Source organism: Clupea harengus, chromosome 14, assembly GCF_900700415.2.
Source record: "Clupea harengus chromosome 14, Ch_v2.0.2, whole genome shotgun sequence".
In the NCBI taxonomy this organism is placed as follows: Eukaryota; Metazoa; Chordata; class Actinopteri; order Clupeiformes; family Clupeidae; genus Clupea; species Clupea harengus.
In genome coordinates this window covers 14,974,380-14,990,663 of record NC_045165.1, presented here as the reverse complement: position 1 = coordinate 14,990,663, position 16,284 = coordinate 14,974,380, and the positions used below count along the sequence as shown (strand labels likewise).

Here is a 16,284-nt window from a genome sequence, read left to right as displayed (position 1 = left end):
CCTCTGGTCCACATGAGCAGCAATGAGTATCCAATTGGAGTACTGTTATTGGGGCTGAGGTGGCAATTCATTGAGACAACATTTCAAACAAACGCTTTTTCTATGTGGTAGTCGAAGACAACGACATCGGATTTTAACATAGGCGCATTGAAACTGGGAAAAAATGGAAAACATGACATTTAATGTGATTTTAATGTTGCCTTAGCCAGAACCTTTTGATTGCATTATTAGGCCTATCCAATTAGTCTTCATAATAATGGATCATATTGTTTCCATCTATTAAATATGCCATATTGGCCGATCACAGCATATTTTATCATAGTGGTAACCTTTTTTGTCTCTCAGGTCAGGTCAGGTAGCCTAATTAGTACCTACCATGTTTGTGTGGTGTAGCTAAGGCCATGTAACCTACTACAAATATTCTTCCACGTACGCTTGCTATTTATTATTTATTTCATTGCTTTTTGTTAAAGCAAATATATTCGTAGTTAACCACAGCCAGCCTTTCCTTCTCAACCACAAGACAAATTATTAATTGATTTTTTTTCCCCTTTTTGCTTTAAAAAACGTGGAAATCTTAAATGTAACATCAAAGTGAAACAGACACTAAAATGTATCGTACATGCCGGGCCTTACAGATACAAAATGGCTCAATTATTTAGCCTTTTTTTTTTTTGCCAGTTTCGTTTCCTTGTACAACCAGATGGTGGCAACCGCGTACCAAAAACTTGAACGTAGTCTGTGTCCTGCCGTGACCTCAAATGACGCGGTCAGAGGGGAAAACCTTGTGATGGCGCTCTGAGGGAAATGCATCTGAATAGAGGCAAGGAAAACTGCCACAATATTACTGTGGAAATGAAGACACTGAAAACACAGCGGTTTTGCCGCGTAGCTGAATTTTGGAAAGATGGACCTGTCCCTTTTTAACACAGTAACACACGGATGCGTGATCTCTCACACATCTTCGAAGCCAGGTAGGCCCGTTCCGTCATTTGGGCAGCACGTTTAGTCACAACCGGATTTAGCGTTTGCAAGATTGACTGGTTTTGACACTCTAGGATTTAATTGTTGCCAGAGAAAGCGGACACTGTAGTCACACATGGGAAGGCTTTGTTTTGTGTCGTTAAAGGGGTTGGTATCAAATTGTGAAGGCATATGAGAGAACGTTTTTTAGTTAGGCCCTCAAGTGGGCTTACTACGTCCTTAAATATAGCCAGACCATATATCAGACACACAGACACAATAGTTTAGTACGCTAAACTAGTATTTATAAATGTACTATTTTGTTCTTCATTTTGAAAATGGTTTGGCTTAGCAGCCAGGCCCTAAAGGTCCACCACTGGCCTTGCCATATTATTTCAGAAGATGAGTAGACAGTGATGTTACAGTGTCATCTTGGGGTGGGCATTTGGGTATGTAGGGTCAGCAACTTATTATTATTAACAAATAATTATGAATTATGAATTCTTATTAACAGATAGTATCCAAAACCCTAGACTGCATTCATTTTCGCTAGGTTAATAAACTGGCAGTTGAGTGTAGATTACAATTTGATTGTCTGGTCCCCATGGTGTGTCTGTCAATCAAAATGAGATTCTCTATTCACTGACCCTACTGAGGAAGTGGTGAAGGTTTTGGAGGGCGGAGCTCAGACTGAAGTTTACAACCAATACAACCATAGAAGAAGACCAGCAGTAGCTCAGCACAGCAGTTTACATAACTAGATAGCCTACTGTAAGTCTAACCAGATAGTTTCCGCTAAACCAATCAAATCCGTTTCAGATTATTGTTAAAAATCAGATCAAACACATTTGAATTTTCATTCAGGAGTCAAGTAGCCTATATGCAGAACTATAATGGTGGTTGGTGGGAAGTGACCGGTTCGTCCAAGACTTCCAGGGCAGGCCAGGCCGGGCCCCCCAATGCACACCCATGGTGCCAGGACTGAATACAGCACAGAACAAACGATCACCACACCTCCACATCTGACAACTCAGAAAAGAAGGTGATACCTGCATCATCTGTATCCGCCATATCATGTAAGCCTCCCACATGATAAAGGGGATACAGGTGCTCTATGTTGCTTCAGGTTTAGTTGTCTACATAGGTCCTTGCCTTTTTCTCACTTATATTCATATTTTCAGTGCAACATTTTTGATAGGGTTTGACTGTAGCGCTCTGTAAGCTAATTGTAGGTTTGGTGTATACGTTCACATGCGTAAGAATGTGGATGATTTCTGACAGACTTAATGAAAAGGCTACAAAATCACCACGTGTACTCAAACATAAATCATTGTAGCCTGGGGCAGACCCATCACCCCAAAGCATCAGATATCGTTATGTAAATGTTCAGAAGAGACGCCCCGTACCGAGGTACATTCTTTAGGGCCACTCCACACAATCGTCCGTCTTCAAGCCATTTTCACTCCCAGCCCGGGATCGCTTTAGGAGTTATGGCGGCGGCGAGAGAAAAAGAGAGAGAGAGAGAGAGAGAGAGAGTGTGTGAGAGAGAAAGAGACAGAAAGAGAAAGAGAGGCAAAGAGAGAGAGAGGGGCTATTAAGCTTCAAAACGCCCACATTGTCAAACACTGTTTCAACAAATCTGTCATGGTCTGGAGTTCCCACAGAGTCATAAAAATAAAGCAAGAGCTGCACATTTTGGGTCAATCAGATCTCTCTCTCTCTCTCTCTCTCTCTCTCCTGCTTGAGGCCTAGGTGACCTCTCCCCTTCCATACCGAAAGCTATAGAAAGTACTCTTCCCCTGGCGATGGAGAGAGGGGGGAATTCAAAGCATTCCTTCCATACTTCTGTGTTCCAAAGCGTAGAAATGGATGGATATGCTGAAGGCTCCAGGAAGGTACCCCAGGTCATAAATACAGGAGGGTCATAAATACAGGCTTACCTGATGAGATCCACATGGATGCAGTGGACAGGGTTGTGCAAAGCCCCTATAAGCCGTCAAGCGTCAACCATCAACATGTCAGATTTCTCCAGCGAGAACTTGACCTTTAATCCCGTGTCTTTATAGGAAAGTACAGGAAATAGTGTTTTTTTAGTGCAATATGGCATTACTTTAAAAGAAATGTAAACTACACACCCTCTCAAGAGGTTAAAAGTTTCACCTGTAACAACACACTGTTCCTGGAAAACGTTGTTATTAAATGGAGTTTCAGTTGTTGACTTTCTTTGCTAATTTGCGCCATGCTGGATAGATTTTTTCTGGCGCACCACTCTTGATGGTGCTATAAAATTTAATCGACAAAACTACAAAGGTAAGCACCGTGGATCTTTGGAATTGTTGAGCATAAATATTCAGGCTCGATGCTCGTATTTATTCCACAAACAAAGGCTGTGTGAACGAGAACAAGAGGTAATGCAACTTTAACACGACATGACACAACTATGCTACACGAAGCCTAACCACAACCTTGAATCGCAGCAGGCTTAAGATGATCACTTCTTTTGGAGGTCAAATAAAGCTGTTTGTTAATAGTGGCCATATGCACAATATCTGTCCTGCAGTCACTGTTTAAACACTAGTGGTCTTAACCAGTGAAACATAATGTTGGTGTGAATAATCCAAGTCTTTTTTTTTATGAAGCTTGCCATATCTCATGCTGATGGCCTTTCCCCTGGGTTGTCCTGTCACATAGAATATTGCATCGCTCTTACGGGGGACAGTGATCAAAGACTGGGTGGTAGCGCCTTTGATTAAAAATAAATAACGGTTGATTCTTTAAAAGCACTTGTACATTATGTTCTCTCTCCCCCCCCCCCCTAGAAAACAAGCCTTTTATCTAGTTGAAAATTTGTAGGAATTAGGGCCAGGAGCTCTGCACAACAAAACTCAATGTGCCCTTTGTTCCCTGTGAGAGCCTTGCCATGTCTGGCGTACATAAAAAAAGCATGCAATTCTTGCAAGTATCCAAAGACCTCGGTAAGCCTAAGTAAATGCAGTTTTATTATCTGGAAATAAAAGCAGATAATAATCTGTTCTATTCATGTTGATTGGACACTGCTGTTTATTTTTAGACCCGTTGCAGAAGCGTGTATCACGAATAAGGCTAGGGAAACTGTCACGAACACCTACAATGAAGTGAAGCAGCTGGTCCTTGATGACTAATTACCCTGTTACAGCATTCAACACTTGGTCAAATATTGAACTGCAAAAAAACTGGGAACTGAATACAGATATGTACATATAGTATATTTGCTCCTTTATGTTGTGTAAGTCTTTTACCTCAGTGAGATGAAGATAAATTAGTTTCTTGGACGTTCAGAATGGATTTAACATGGCTGTCGGAAGACATTGGTCCACACAAAAGATGAAGACTACATAAGCTGACTGCATTGAGATAGCACAGTTAATTTCGGCATTCATTTAAGTGTGATGAGAGCGACTGATCTTTAAAAAATGAGGATCATTCACTCTAATATTCTTTAATACTGTTCGGTGTTGCATGGTCTTACTAATGATGTTATACTCATACAGAAAAGGTCAGTCAAAATGATTGAATTAAAATTGAATTAAACTGACATCTAATCAATTAAACTTCCAGATCTGCCTTAAAATAATTAAATAAACACTGAAACTCGAAACCTAATGACATTTTCCATGCAAAGGGTTTACCACCCAATTGCAGTCAAGGTAGATTCATGAGTGCAAACACAGATGTAACACTCAGTGAATCATACACAGCACAGCTCAATGCCCATTGCCCACATACATTTAATAGTGGTCAGTCCATCCTTCTCTCTTCATTAGTGTCTGGAATCGCACAGTTAGCATTCCCTCAGTGTGCTAAATGGGAGCAGATCAGGCTGAACGCTGCAACCACATCCACGATCCATGACTGGATTTCAGAGTAACGACAGTGCAATATCCAACCGGTTGAGTGATATTGTCAACATCACTGCGTGATGCGTTTCCTGAAAATTAATCTCCCACTCTGTTCCTCCAGCTCTGGGGTGGTCTGTCAATCATGAGCGGGGTGGGAGGAGACAAAATATGACATTGGCCTAATGCAGAGCATGAATTCCCATACCGTGCTAGGCTATTAGTTACATGGCATTTTGGGGGGTAAATGTTAAAGGACTAGAAAGAGGTCAGAATGATCATTTACATTTACATTTATTTAAAGCAATCTTGGGCACGTTATGATGGTGTGTATGCACTTCTTCATGGCAGAGAAAATCCACTTAGTTGAAGCCACTAACAACAACAACAATAATAATAATAATAATAATAATAAACGCTTCATTATTGGTTAGAGCTCAGTGGGACAGTGGTGCTAGTCTAAACCCATGGTGGACCAGCTGTGCAAAGTTATATCAGGTTTCGACAAACTGCCTCATTGACTAATAACATATAAAACACAACACCAGAAAATAACTCCAACGCCAGCTCAAAGGACCTTTCCAACTGGACTCAAGCCAGTACCATTTTGTTATCTTAATAGCCTCGACTTGGAATGTATTTCGTGATCATTATTGACAATAAAGGAACCATCTGATCTTCATCCTGACCCAAGACATTTTACAACATAGACATGCCAACACCGTTAACTGTTTCAATGAGCCAGATGTGGAGCAGCTTTAATTAGGAGGCCTTTGGTTGTCACCGATCTTCTTAGCCACTCCAATTTCCTTGAGGTTGGTTCTGCTCCTACGGTTACCATTGCTGTGGAGATCTGCACATACGCTAACAAAATAAAGAGCACAATCTTTCCCATGCACATAGAGAACATGTCAAGACGGCTGGAAGTCTGTGCTTTGGTCCTGTGTAATGTTTAAGTTGTTCTGTCACGCCTCATTTGGACAGAGAATCACTCAGTGAGAGTAAATTATATATATATATATATATTTGAATCTTACTCAAATAGCCAGAAGATGTGGAAAGATGGCTGTTAAAAAATGTGCTGAACGTGAATGGTTTTGTTTATTATTCAATATCAAATGTCTCTGTTCTGCATTATTGTCATTTCCTGTCTCTCTACAGCCTGAGGCCACCTAAAGAGTCACCTCTCCCTTCTCGTTTCAGTGGTGTCATTAATGCTGAAGCACTTTTAAGTATTAAGTATTTTAATCCGTTTCACCATTTATGAGATGAGGTCAGAACAAAGATGATTTGGTGGGTGATGTTAAAATTGAAAACTCTTACCCACAGCTCTGATGTCTACCATCAGTGATGCCTCCAGCTGTATGCACAATATGCGTACTGCGTGCCCTAGCAGTGGCACAGGGCTGTAAGTGTCTGGAAGTTTTGTTTTGATTAGTAGCATATTGAAAGCAGAACACCAAGTGGAATTGGCAGAATCTAAATGCAATCCAATAACATAAAAGTATATTCTAATAATGTAGACATTTTTAAAATACAAATAAATAATCAATGTAGTTTAATTGAACTTTTTAACAAAAAAAGAAAACATGCTGTTTGACAAACCTAGCCATCACAGAGTTACCATAGTGATGCCCAGTCTGGACTTGGCATATGTGGAGCTGGTGCAACACGATGCTGCAGGGAACTGATTCTAATCTGTGCACCATCCTAAGAGAGACAGTGGACATGTACCCAAATATTCACAAGATAATTTAAGTTCTACTGACAATGTCTGTCTCGACTGCTTTGGCGGAAAGGCCAATCAGTTGCTTGAGACGTTTTAAGACATACCTGAGGAATGTTATTAGAGTTAGAGATTATTAATGTTAGAGATTAGCACTAATAGTCATAGAGAGTTTTGGGGGAGTCTGATGCAACAGTGACCAACTAATCTTTTATTGTAAGGTAGGCTGTTTCATTCTTCTAACAAGAGTATAAAACCAAGGATGCGTTGCTGTTGGTCCACAGAATGAGCTAGTGTCCAAAAAACACATTTGCTTCAGTACTTATCTGCTCCAAGTTTATTCTTTCTTTTAAAATGCGTTTAAAATCCATGGATGCTAGCCCTCCATCATTGGCATAGCCGTCAAGTATACCCCGAAAGTCCGAACGGGTCCCCACTTGTCTAACGTTTGAAAAGATAAATATCTTTGTAGCTAAGGGAGAGAGCAGTCACCCCATCTTTCCTTGAACCCGGGTCTACAAGGTACCAACCTGCACCCTGACCGCAATTCCAAAGAGCCAGGCTTGATGGCTTAAACTCATACACATCTGTAGTGATGGCACGCACACAGGCATCCCTCACGCATCCCCCAACCGTACTTCTCCCATCCCAGGGTGCCCCATACACTAGTGCTTCACCCATCTCTGGGGTGACTGCTCTCTCCCTTCACTACAATCCCCACTAAGAAAGATAATAAAATTCACCTTCTCTGTCCTGCAGCGAAGAGCATGGGGCATTTACGCTGGGGACATTTTGTCCCCACCACTTTTGACCAATTGACAAAGCAGTTGGAGAAAATCTTTTCACACCTTGTATGCAGGAACTCAAAACTAGCCAAATCATGCTTTAGCTGGAGCAGGGGTGCAGTGGTGTCGTTTTTAGTGGCATCTACCAACTGAATACCCTTCCCTTTACAACCGGGTACGAGTGACTACGGTACCACTCTTGGCTACTGTAGAAACATGGCGGCACACCATGGCGGACTCTGGAGGAGGACCCACGTCTTATGTAGATAGGAATAGCACATTCTAAGCTAACGGAAACACAACGATTCCTTTTTACACATAATTATACACGAATGAAAACATAATTTATTCCATTTCTACGAATAGATGCCTCTACAAACTACACATTTTACCTTTAAGCTACTAGTTTAAGTTATATAGTAAGATGATGTTCCAATCAACTGATTGCTTTTGAAACATGGCTCGCTTCACAGTTCAGTCTTTGTCACACTGTTCCATGCTTACTGCAAATGAGCTGCTGGCAGTTAGATTGTGCATGGCACAGCTTTCTTAAGGATGTGTACCGTGAACGAGAATCTTGCGGGCACCCCTGTGTGGCATCATTCTTTTTGTTCTCGTGGTTAGACCAACCATAACTCTGAAATTCCAATACAAGCCTGCATCACAAGCTGAGGGAGCAATTCTCCCTCTGATGAGAGATTGATCTTTGATCAACATGTTGCATCGCAAACAGATGGCACTCACATACAGGTGCACAGCAGCAGAGGCAACGTACCGGTGCCAAAGAAAACAACGGCGTAGCATTCTGTAAAATCACCAGGTACTTAAAGTCTAATTTGAACAGCAAGTCTGGGAACGGGAAATGCCTCACAGCGATGAATGCACAAGTGCCGCATGCCAAAAATAACACGCACTGCTGCATGCGTCCTCAGAGCTGGATATGATGGTGGCAGTCTGGATGCAGGAGTTTCATGTAAAGTCATGCTTCTTAATCCCTCTCTCTCTTCTTCCGTGTCATGAATTTAGAAGAGAAATAGAACACTCTTTTGAATGCACTGTTCATTTACTGGTACAGATCCGTGTCAGAATTGGTAGTTTCTAGATGGTCAATGAGAATGTGTCAGTGGTATCTCTCTGCAGGAAACATTACTGTGCTTTTAAGGACACCAGTTTGTTTTACCCATCTTTTCATACTGATTACAGAAGTATTTATGCCAGATGTCTTAGTGTCTCACAGACCTCAAATGTCCTCTAAGCAGTCTACTGTAAAATAGCATACATGACTGTGCTTTACAGTGGACTATGCGTGTAATCTACAGGCTTAGTAAGTGCAGGTCTAGCTCTAATTAACTGGACATCGAAGTGTGTGGTCCATACTTCAGATTCAAATTTATTTCCATGGCGCATGCCACGAAATGGCTGTTTTATAGATAAACCTTTATCAACCAGTGTAACGAGGAAAGCTCTCTATTCGGATAATAACAGCATGACGAGCAAGAGGAGACACAGCATTGTGTATTAATAGAAGACGCCTGTGAGGCTCTTTCATGAAAATCAGTGCTATATGCACTCATTAACCGCAGGAATGAGGGGACAGAATCACAGGGGATATTTAACGAGCAGGCTGAAATCGAAGTTTGTGTTCTTGCTCTGTCACGCCCACTCTGTTCCGGAGCCAAAGTTTCTCGCCTGGGTTCATCTGAGGTGATTCTGCAGAGTGTAAACATTGAGGAACAGACTTGAAAGCAAAAAAAAAAAAAAAAAGTTTTTTTTATTTATTTTTTTGGCAGGAAGGAAGTTTCAAATAGGACTTTGAAAGACGCCATCAATTATACATGGTAATCCCCTTGTTCTGACAGCAAGCAGACAGTAGGAGGTATGATGTTACGTGCCAGTGCCAGAGAAATGCATGGGGTAATCAAAGTGAATTGGAAAGAGGTGGTGATCTAATACCGAATCCAGTGTCAAAACCATGCATTCATTTATTTGAGCCTTTATTAATAAACTACTAATCTAACAGCTTTAATTCATTGACATTTTTTCCAGTTTCTCTTTCTTTGCATTGCACTCAATGGAGCCGTATTAACTCTAGGTATTGGTAAAGATAAAAGCCATCACTGCCTCACCACTAGCCCAAGTAGCTTTGGTGTTGGTGCTCTGTTAATATAACCGATCCTTATATTCTTTAAAGAAAACAGGTCAGCTCAGAGGAGGAACCCAAGCTCAGGTCAGAGGAGGAACCCTTACTGGTACTGCTTAGAAGCCATGAAGGTTCTTCAAGAATCAAGGAAGTTCTATGTGGAAAGGTTCTGATTTTGATTCTTGGCTACATTTGGGTTACAATGGTCACTTCCATCACAAAGGAAGTATGCCGTATTTCTATATCTTTTTGGCAAAGTTTTAAACAGTGAACATGTTCTCAATCCAAAATGTACAGGCCTACCCACACATGTTGCATAACGTAATCTAATGGTTTGAGAAATTGTGATAGAAAGTAAGAGCAGGGGTTTGTTGACAGATGTTCAGCATGAAGGCAAAAACAAATGGAGAGTCATGGTGGCTTGCCATAAATTACTTTAGATCGCTGAAAAGACTGTTGTAACTGAATAGTATAACCCTTGAGTGCCATAAATGATGGCTATGGTTTATGGTTGTTGAAAGGAATTGCACAGATGATATTTCATGGAGGAGCAGAAAGCGTGTAATTTTTTTGTTTTGATAATCGGTGATCTAACTGCTTGAAAGAAAGAACAGGGTGGGTAGATGCCAGTACAAATTGCTGCACGCTACAGGTGATAGTTTACTTAATCAAACTGTTGACTGACAGGCAGAGCCTCCTCTTCCTGGTCTGGTGAGTCAGATATTTGACTACTGGCACAGTCGGGCCTCCACTGTAGCTTTAGTTTTGAAAAATGTCTATTTCAAAATGGAATCTCTCACAGTCAGTTACTTTATGGTCCAGCCCAGTGATGGCTGGGGTTGTGTAACCTTTTAACTGAATCCTTGAACAAAACCTTTCAAGAATTTTTCCTGGTCTGCTGAGTAAAAAAAAACTAAAGATGTATGTGTTTCTGAAGTGAGATGTGTGCTCCTCTGACTGACATTAGTGTGCATCCAGAGAGTCTGGAATTGATGGATGCCCACTGTGATACCCGCTTTATGGGCATTACCCATCAGGCAGTCTGTCCAATCTCCAGGGCATGCTGTTTGTGGCTGGCACTCCCCCTTCCATTTTCCATTTTCCATTTTCATTTCCATATTTCATACTACTCATACTTCATATTGCTCGCTTTATATTGCTTGCTCTGCTTATAAGATAACACGTAGCCCAGTGCAATAAAACACTGATGTTAAGACAGGGGCCATTTATCATGCATATACTGTGGTATGAATAGTCTCACTGTAAGCCAATCGAAGATGACTGAAGCAGCAAACGGGTACATGTTGGGCAACCTGCATAATGACTAGAAGAATCCTAAACAGATCCGGACTTGACACTGCAAGAAAACAAACCCCCTTAGAGAGCCCTTACTGACTTCTTAAGAGGGGAATTGAGTATGTTTTACATGGAATCAGTTTCTAGATGAGAAAAGCCACTCATTTTACCCCCTTGCCAAGTGGGATAGTCCCTGACTTAACCACTGTAAGGAGCACAATCCTTGAATAATGCCTTAAACTGTATATTTCTGAGTAAAATCAGTTATAGATTATCACAGGTAATTAGCAGTTTAAAACCAATTTAAGAGCAAATTACTGGAGTCCGTTTCCAAATGAAGAACCCTTAATACATATTGATTGGTCAAGCATTATTTCAGGAGCAAATTAAGATGAATGTAAGTATATTATAAGGAATTTAAAGGATTTAGATATTATAGTGTAATCTGGCCAAACCCATTTCAGACCTATTAGGTGGTGTTCTGCTGGTGGTGGTAATTCTGTGCTTTGAAGACCAGCATAAGTTTTCCTCTTTGCTTGGATGTGGCTTCTAAACCACTCATCCATTCATCCCCAAAATAAAACAAATTTCAGATCTGCAGTTCAAAGTCATGTAGCTATTAACTTCACTTTCAATTGCCTGTAATGGAGCAACATTCAGTCTCCATGCAGGACACCTCAAAAAGAACAGTCAGTCACGGTTTACATACATTACTAGATCCTCTTTCTAATTTTTGGAAAATGTTTGTGTGTGTGTGTGTGTGTGTGTGTGTGTGTGTGTGTGTGTGTCAGGGAGGGAGTGAGGGAGAGAGAGAGAGAGATTGAAAGAGAAAGAGATACTGGGGAGGTTGGATTTTATTACTGACTGTCTCCTGTTCACCCGGAAGATCCTCTGCCATCACCATGTTGCGGTGTTGACATGTTGACATTAAACAATGACGACATCCCCCTGGTTTAAAGGGATTCGTGGTCCGCCGTGAACCCCAGTGCCCATGTCATCTCCACAGGGGGTGGCAGCTCGGCAGACAACCACAATAAACAACAACAGTATTGCCAGGTCAGTTAGGGAGGGGGCCAGGCCAGGACACGACTGACTGGCTGGCTGGCGACCAGGCAGGCAAGCTGGCCGCCGCGCTGCTCACTTTCATAAGAGGGTGAATCGGGTACAACTGCTTCAAAACTCCCTGGGGGTGAGGGGGCGGGGCAGGTGGGCACAACCATCCTCCACTCCTCTCCCCCCTCCCTGTCTTCCAAATCGCCCAAGCGTCAGTTGTGGCTGCACTGCCTGTGTGTCTGTGTGACCGTGGAGGATTTAAACACTACTACTTATCAGCTCTTAACCTTACTGACCCCTTTGAGACTGATACAAATCCTGTTGTGCCAGAGAATTACATTAAGCTCTCTGACTTTGAGCCCAGGCGGGAGCACATGGAGTGGAACATTTGGGGCAGATTGGGAGCCATGGCCACGGCGGCGGCGGCTGCTGCCACGGATGTTGCCCCCGTGCGTGTGCTGGTCAGAACTCATCACACGTAGGGTTGCGCGCCAAACTGGGTGTTCGTTCAGGACATTTGGTTCGGTGGAGGTTTTTTTTTTCTTCTTTTGGCTCTGTTGAGGGCCGGTGACAGCAGGTTGGTTGAGGACAATGAGAGGTGATTCAGTGGCTTCCAGGGATTATGTGGCTGGTGAATCAGTTCCCGTCCTGCTCAAGCTGGGTCCAAGTCTCCAGAGGTGAATCCTTGAAGATGATTCATTTGATGGGGGTCGAGGGAGCGGTGAGAAGCCTAAGCTGGAAGACTAAGGAGTAGTTTGTTTCAGGTCACCTTTATTTAATCATATAAATCATGTTGACTTAAACAGCCAAGTTTCTGAGGAATTGGTGTTATTTTGGAGTCTATACATTCAGTTCTCTTTCATCAACAATCTGTCAGTCCAGTGAGGATGCCAAGTCGGCAGTAACTCAGACGCACACGCACACGCACATGCACTAGGGGAGAGACTCAGAGAGAGAGGCTGTATCTCTTTCTCTCACACACACACACACACACAGAGGTAGAGACACCCCCCCACACACACACACACAGAGAGAGAGAGACTCACACACATACACACACACACACACACACACATAGAGAGAGAGAGACTCACACACATACACACACACACACACACACACACATAGAGAGAGACTCTCACACACACATACACATACACATAGAGAGAGAGAGGCTCTCTCACAAACACACACACACACACATAGAAAGAGAGGCTCTCTCACAAACACATACATACACACACACACATAGAGAGAGAGACTCACACACACACACATAGAGAGAGAGAGAGTCACACACACTCACATACAAACACACATAGAGAGAGAGACTCACACACACACACATAGAGAGAGAGAGAGACTCACACACACACACATAGAGAGGGACTCACACACACTCACATAGAGAGAGAGAGACTCACACACACACACACACACATGGAGAGAGAGAGACTCACACACACACTCACATACACACACACATAGAGAGAGAGAGAGAGGCTCTGTCACAAACACATACATACACACACACATAGAGAGAGAGACTCACACACACACACACACACACACATAGAGAGAGAGACTCACACACACACACATAGAGAGAGAGAGAGAGAGTCACACACACTCACATACAAACACACATAGAGAGAGAGACTCACACACACACACATAGAGAGAGAGAGAGACTCACACACACACACATAGAGAGGGACTCACACACACTCACATAGAGAGAGAGAGACTCACACACACACACACACACACATGGAGAGAGAGAGACTCACACACACACTCACATACACACACACATAGAGAGAGAGAGAGAGGCTCTGTCACAAACACATACATACACATAGAGAGAGAGACTCACACACACACACACACACACACACACACATAGAGAGAGAGACTCACACACACACTCACATACACACACACATAGAGAGAGAGAGAGAGGCTCTCTCACAAACACAGAGCCCCTGAACTGTTCTCTCGTCTCCAGCTGGGGAGGTGGGCTGCAGATCCCCCTGGATCTGGTTGAGGGTAACCAGAGAGCCTTGCAATGTGGGCTAACGGTTATGGGAAATACTGATGGTGGCGTTGACACTTGACAGGCGTTCCAAGTGAAGATTGGGAGCAGATGGGGTACTGCCGAGGCCCGGAGTGGAGCGGGAATCCACGGCCAATGCGCCCCCATTGTGATGTCTTCAAACGCCCACTAGCACACACACACACACACACACACACCAACGCCCCTCGGGAGGCCCACTCATGTGAAATCTGGATACCACCTGAACTGCCTTGGAGTTGGTAAGATAAGAGAAAAGAATAGACACTAAACTCTTGCTTAGTGCGTGGGTGTTTATGTGTGTGTGTGTGTGTGTGTGTGTGTGTCTCTCTCAAGTGTGGGGGAAATGTTTGGGTAGAGGGTTTGGTAGCTCAGACTGGTTTTGTCCAGTTTCCACCACATGTGAGTCATTAGTCATTTAATTTCCTCCTTTGTTGCCCCACCAGGAAGTAAACTTAATAGGACAAAACGCAGAGCTGGTCCATAAAAGAGACGTTTGCTTCTCAGGTCGTTAGACAACACTGTCAAAGCGAAACCAGCGCTAAAAACACCCAACCAACCAGCAATGCTCCTGCATGTCTGTGCATGCCTACCAAGGAAAGTTGCCATAATTGTAGATATAACGAAATATGATGATAAACCAAAAATGTATAAAACCACTGCAAACTATCAGCACATTACACAATACCCAGCTTTTTTGTTACAGTGGACTGGTTGAGTGTGTGAGTTCCCATGTGTGGGTGTCACCTTTCAGCATGGATGCAAGTCAGACCTCTCTTGTCACTGTGAGTCACCACATTTACTGTACTTCAAGTCACATGCTGTCAGACAGCACTTTAAAGGGGTACCCGTTCAAAAGAATTTCCAGTAAAAAGGACCATGACTCACATTCTTCTGAGAAAGCAAAACACACACACAGACACACACACACACACACATTCATTTTCTAGGGAAAATACAGTCAGACTGATTGCAGAGAAACATTAAACCACAAAACTTCCTTGTGCAATTAACTTTAGATAAACATCTTCCATCTTAGTGCACTTAGACCCTGAGGTGAAGTCACAAAGGACAAACACCAGTAAGGGATTAGATCTCTTAGATTAGATTAGATTAGAAAGTATGGCTGTTTCATTTCATGAGTAAAGCCATTTACTGTACTCGGTGTAATAAAATCATGCTTCATAAAAAAAAAATTCTCAATCATGCATAAACAATTGAGTGCTGTCTTGTGTTTCTGGAATCCTCAATGGCTGACCTTATCTTTTCCTATACTATTGTTCCTTGTATCATCTCTTAAATTGGAATAATTTAAAAGTTGGTCCAAAGTATTAATGTCTTCTGAAAAGTATTTGATTCAATTTATACAATAAATAGCATTGTTGAATACACACATGTCACAGATGATCTACAGTATTACACCTTTATAGGAAATAAAATTAAGATCTTTGTCTTAACATTGCTTGTAAATCATTTCTTTAATTGATAATTTCATACAGGAAAAGTAATCTGTTTAAGAAAAATAAATCTCGCAAGTTTTTTCAATCACACAGCCAACATTGTGAAAATACATTTAAATCTTTCAAGACTTACTGTTACATTTTTCTGTAAATCACCAGTTTTATGGATAGTACTGTCTAAGAGAAACAGCTTTATGTGCACAATTACATAACATAGCACATTTCATCCAACAAGTGATAAAATATGAAAAATAGTACTAATACTAAGTAGGCGCAGTTATTCTGTAGTGGCCGTAGACATAAATCTTGTATGATGTTGCTGAATTTGTAAAAAGGTCACAACATGCAAGGTTACTTTATTTGGATTGACAAGAAATTACTGCTAATAGTTAATTATTTCTAAATTACTTAGATAACTCACTCTTTCAGATTGATTGTGAAGTTGAGACCTGGGGGAAAAAAGGATTTTGGAAAACCTCTGGAACATTTCTCAAGGTAAACTTTTGCTCTGTGGTAATGTATTGCCCTTGGTTAGGGACAGACCTGCATTAGTTGCTCTGTGGTAATGTATTGCCCTTGGTTAGGGACAGACCTGCATTAGTTGCTCTGTGGTAATGTATTGCCCTTGGTTAGGGACAGACCTGCATTAGTTGCTCTGCGGTAATGTAGAGATAGCCCTTGGTGAGGGACAGAACTGCTTTAGTTGCAGGGTTGGAGAAGATTAGATGGGATACAGCCATCCTGGGGAACAGAATATTCATAAATCTTGTTTTTTTATTGTGCATTCCAGCTAATATCAAACTAAGTAAAATGACTAAGTAAAATGAGTAAATAAGTAAAGTATGTAGTAAAGTAAGTAAATTAATTACTTTATGAAAATTCTCATCTCTGGCAGAGTCCATGCCTTGTGTT

General features: G+C 41.9%; 1 long non-coding RNA gene across 1 annotated transcript; it reads right to left on the bottom strand.

Moving 5' to 3' along the window:
• Positions 1 to 2,358: 2,358 nt before the first annotated feature.
• LOC122133463 lies at positions 2,359 to 6,808 on the bottom strand. Its single transcript, XR_006152778.1, has 3 exons — positions 4,729 to 6,808; positions 2,904 to 3,021; positions 2,359 to 2,442 (listed from the first exon to the last, which is right to left on the bottom strand). It is a non-coding gene; the product is annotated as an uncharacterized LOC122133463 (long non-coding RNA).
• Between the last annotated feature and the right edge of the window lie 9,476 nt (positions 6,809 to 16,284).